This window comes from Mustela nigripes, chromosome X, assembly GCF_022355385.1.
Source record: "Mustela nigripes isolate SB6536 chromosome X, MUSNIG.SB6536, whole genome shotgun sequence".
NCBI classification, from domain to species: Eukaryota; Metazoa; Chordata; class Mammalia; order Carnivora; family Mustelidae; genus Mustela; species Mustela nigripes.
In genome coordinates, this window is record NC_081575.1 from 40909943 (window position 1) to 40915528 (window position 5586).

The following is a 5586-nucleotide window of genomic DNA, read 5'->3' on the forward strand; positions in this document are numbered from 1 at the left end:
CAGTATTATGCAGTATGTAGTTTAATCAAATCATTTCATTCAATAATGTATTGAACCTTTCCCCTATTGATAAACAAATATACTTTTAAAACACCGTTTTACGGGCACCTGGGTGGCACAGTTGGTTGAGTCTGACTCTTGATTTTGGCTCAGGTCATGATCTCAGGGTCCTGGGATCAATTCCTGCACCTGGCTCTGTACTCAGTGTGGAATCTGCTTGAGATTCTCCATCTGCCCCTCTCCTCACCCACTCTCCCTCTGTAACCCTCTCTAAAATAAATAAATAAATAAAATCCTTAAAAAAAAGAAAGGCAGATTATTTAAAGTACTTATTGTTGTTTCTTTTGTGTTAACTATACCTTAGTAAGCAGTGGTATAATGCCTATTTAAATCTTTCAGCTTTACATTTCTGACTACTCTGTGACACAAGTGTGGTCTCTGTTAACTCTTGTTTCTAATTTGCTACCTGGTTCACTGTTAGGCTATGCTCATAAGGAGTGCCACCTGGAGACATGCATCTGGAGGAACAGAAGCAAGTTAACCACAGTTCTGTTCCTGGGATGAACTCTACTTGATCATAGTATATTATTCTTGTTATACATTGTTGCTTTAACCTATTAAAAAGCACATTTAAATTAATGAGGCATATTGGGCTATAGTTTCTATTACATGTCATTAGTTTTCTTTCTTGATTTCAGGGTAATGCTGGCTTCATATAATGAGGTAGAAATTGTTTTTGTTTCTTCTTTTTCTTCAGGAATAATTTATGCAGAATGAGTATTATTGCTTTCTGTTTCCACAAATGATGGAGTAACAGGAACAAAATGTACCTTCTGTATTAGTGTCCTATTGCTGCTGTAACACATTACCACGAATATAGTGGTTTAAAACAAAACAAAACAAAACAAAACAAAAAAAAAACAACACATGTTTATCATCTTACAGTTCTGGAGGTTAGCAGTCTGAAACAGGTTCCATCAGGATGAAACCAAAGTGTTGGCAAGGCCATGATCCTCCAGAGGCTATGGGGAAGAATTTGTCTCCTTATCTTTTATAGCTTCTAGAACTGCATATATTTACTTCCTTGGCTTACGACTCCTTCTTCCATCTTTGAAACCAGCAGTGTGGCATCTTCAAATCTTTCTCTACTTCCATCTTCATGTGACCTTGTCTCTTATAAGGACACTTGTAATTACGTGGGGGCTGACCCAAATATTGCAGGATAACCTCTCTACTCAAGATCCTTAATATAATCACACCTGTAAAGCTTTTTTTTTTTTTTTTCCAACATAAGTTAATATAGTCACAGATTCTGAGGGTTAGAATCTGGAGGTATTTAGAGGTCTCTAATTCAGCCTACTACACGTGCCTGTGAAACAAGCAAAATAAACAGAAAAAAAAAAGAAATAATGGTTTCAACATACTGGACAAAAAGAAAGGATAGTGATAAATAAGAGATTAGAAATAAGTCATAGCTAGCATCATATTTATTGGTGAGAGACTGAAAGCTTTCCTCTATAAGATAAAGAGCAGACAAGGATGCCTGCTGTTACCACTTCTTTTTAACAATATATTGGGAAGTTCTAGTCAAGGCAATTAGCCAAGAAAAAGAAATAAAAGGCATGTGTATTAAAAAGGAAGGAATAAAAAAAATAAAAAGGAAGAGGAAGGAATAAAACTATTTCCATTTACAGAAAACATTGTCTTAAATAATAAAAAAATCCTAAATAACCCAAAATAAATTATTAAGGTTGAGTTCAGTAAGATTACAGAATATGAGAGCAATATATAAAAATCTCTTGTTTTTTTATATCAGCAATGAAAAATCCAAAAATAAAATGAAAAAATAAATCTGTTCTTTATATAATGACATGTTATAAATAAAATGTTTAGGATTAAATTTAATAATCCAAATGTCCCTTGATGAATGGGTAAATAAAATGTGTTCTGTCTATACAGTGAAATATGATTTGACCATATAAAGAAAGAAGTACAGATTCATGCCACAATATAGATGAAATTTGAAAACATTTTGTCAAGTAAAAAGAACCAGTGAAAAGACCATATATTGTATGTTTCAAATGATATGAAATGTCCCAAAAAAGGCAAATTCATGGAAATGGAAGGTACATTAATGTTTGCCTGGGTCTGAGGCAGGAAGCAGAGGTGGACTGCAAATGGGCATAGAGAATCTTTTTGAGGTTTTGGAAATTTTCTTTTTTTTTCTTCATTTTATTATTTATTTGACAGACAGAGATCACAAGTAGGCAGAGAGGCAGGGAGAGAGAGAGAAGGAAGCAGGCTCTCCATCGAGCAGAAAGCCCGATGCGGGGCTCGATCCGAGGACCCTGGGATCATGACCTGAGCCAAAGGCAGATGCTTTAATCCAATGAAACACCCAGGTGCCCCGAGGTGTTGGAAATTTTCTAAAATTGATTATAGTGTATAAATTGAGGTGATGGTTGCATAACTTTCTAATTTTAATCCAAAATTATTGATTTTTACTTTTAAATAATTTTATATTATGCTAGTTGTATCTAAAATATGTTGCAGTTATTATCACTTTGCTATTATTGGTTTTTTAATCCATCAATATCTACACTGAGATTGAATGAGAGAAAAATAATTTTTTACTTTCCTATTGGCACAAAATATAAAACAATTTATACAAGAATTTGTATAACATGTTTTTATTATGTTTAAAAAATTTTTTTGTATAACATTTTTAGAATGTTGTCTTGGGAAGGCTTTAAAGATTGAGGAGGCAGAATAACTTAAAATTCTCATTTGATCATTTTCTTGCTTTTAAATCTTCAAAATTAATTATCTTTATCAGGAAAACAACTGCAAATTATAAGCTTTAAAGATGAACATATATTCTTCAAAATGACACTCAAATTATGATGACTCTATAAAATAGACTAGTAAGTTTAAAATAACAATGTTCCCATAAAATATTAAAATTTAGAAATTCATAGATCCAAATATTATTTTAATTGTGTGATCACTGATTATGTATATTTTCTTAATTTTTAGCATCTTTTAAAATTTATTGACCATTTTTTTATAAACTAAAATAGGGCTGAAAATAACCTATCTCATTTATTACATATACACACACACATACATATGTATGTTTAGGTGAGTGCAAAATTTTCCATAGGCTGGAATGTGCTGCCTGTATATGGGTGTGCCTAGTTTTATAACTGCTTTTCATTTTACATGTCTTCTATTTGCTTCCCTTGCCCTTTGTCTGTCATTTCTCTGTCTCTGCCACAGTTTTAGCTCTGGTGAGCAAGAGCACTAATCTGTTTTTTGTTTTCTCAGAAGACAGAAGATATTAAATTAAATATATTTTCATATGGCAGGTAAGTAAACTTTGCATGGCATAATATATAAAAACACACACAAGAATATTAACTGCAATAATGCAGCTGTCTAAAGCCATTAGGTTGAATTCCATGTATGTATATACATATGTATGATACATCTGTATAGATAAATACTATAGAATTAACAGTGGATATCTCCAGATGAATGGGGTTATGAACATTTTTATTAAAATTTTATCATTACCTTCTCATTTTTCTATAGTTTACTGTGTTGACATGATAATAAAGGAAATATTGAAAGAATAGTAAAAAAAAGCCAAGTAGTTTGAATGCTATAAAGTGATATAAAAATCACATAATGTTATGTAAAATTTTTTAAATTACAGAAATGTATACATTGAATATTTTGGGCAAAAATCATAACTGTAAAATAACATCATACATTAAGTTAAATATACATTCTTCTTTAGCCGAGGGTGGTGGAACTTCTTGTGCATTCAAGAAGATTTGCATACAGGCATGGTGGTTGTAGCTGAGTGATGATCTAGGATCTGATTTCTTCTTAATTAGCAATGCTGGTTACAGTTCTGCCCTGAACACATGGTTCTATTTTCTACAATTTTTGGAGGTAAATCCTGAGAGTGGTTTAATATTTAATATGCTTCTCACTGGAAACCATGGAGCCTGGTTAAGGCCTCCTACCTGTGTTCTACAAGAAAGACTGAATTCCTAGTTCATGAAACAGTAATGACTGATAGAGTATGTTCACCTGCTAAGGATGCAGAAAAATTGGGGTTCCCATTTTGACTTCACAACTTCCAAGTCATGTGACTAATTTCCTCATACACTGGGTAAGCTGTTTTTTTTTTTTTTTGTAGTTTCAAGTTTTTATTTAAATTCCAGTTAACATACAGTATAATACTGGTTTCAAGAGTAGAATTTAGATTTCATCACTTACATACAATACCCATTGCTTATCACAAGTGCCCTCCTTAACATGTATCAGCCATTTCACCTATCTTCCTGTCCATGGGTAAGCTGTTTTATACTGCATCTCTTTTCTCTGACTTTATTAAATCTGAGTATGGAATGTAGTAATGGGATTGGGAGGTGTTCTTGTCCCTTATTTAAAATTTATTTTCTTAATCTTAGCTTCCCATTACCCTAAACAGACCTAATTCTAAGATCATTTTTTAAGCTGCATCAATTTTAGCATTACATTCCTTATCTATTACCATAATAATGCTATATTAGACCTCAGTGATATATATATATTTAATATGCTTTAATATGGTTATTGATATATATATTTAATATGCTTTAAAGATATATTTAATATGCTTTAATATGGTTATTGATGTATATATCAATAACCATATATATATATAACATGAGTCTGCAGGTAAGCATTTTAATCTAGGATTCCACTGGGCAGTTTTCCTAATTGTGGCTGGGCTCACTTGCATGTTTGTGTGTTGTTTGTCTAATGACTAATTTGGATAAACCTCATTTCAGAAACCTAGGAATGTCTGGCTCTGGTACACTCATCTATGCCCCATTATGTCAGTCTTGGCATATTCTCATGGTGATGCCAAAGTGCAAGAATTAAGGCTGAAATGCAAAAATGCTTTTTCAGGTCTCTGATATTGCCACCACCACTTACATCTCATTAGCCGATGTAACAAAATGGACAAACTCAAAATCAATAGATGAGAAAATACAATCCATCTCTCAATGGGAACTTCTGCTGTCATTAGGCAAAGGATGTAGAAACAGATCTATAATCAGGAAATATACAGGAAGAAGCAGCAGGTATCTCATACCTGATATGATACATAAGAGAAGGTTTGGACTAGACTAGAATTAAACCTGTAGCCAAATTGAGTTCAGAAAAGGATCAGTAGTAATCAGATATACAGTTTCATTCTCTAACTGCAGTTGTTTTCCAGGGATGAAATACAGTGGTGTGTTTGCATGTTTGAGCTTTTCATTAGAAAACGTAAACATAAATTGACCACATGACTCACTAATTCCACACTTTTAGAATTTACTTAGAGTTTGACAAAACGTAAACTGCTCTATAATAAACAAAATCATATTACTGGTTGCCTAGGGTGGGTGGAGGCAGAATTGACTGCATAGAGGCAAAAGGGAACTTCTGGGGTTGATGGAGTTGTTCTCTTTCTTAAATTTGATGGTGGTTACATGGAGGTATATGTTTTTCAATACTCAATGAACTCAATGCTTAGAATTA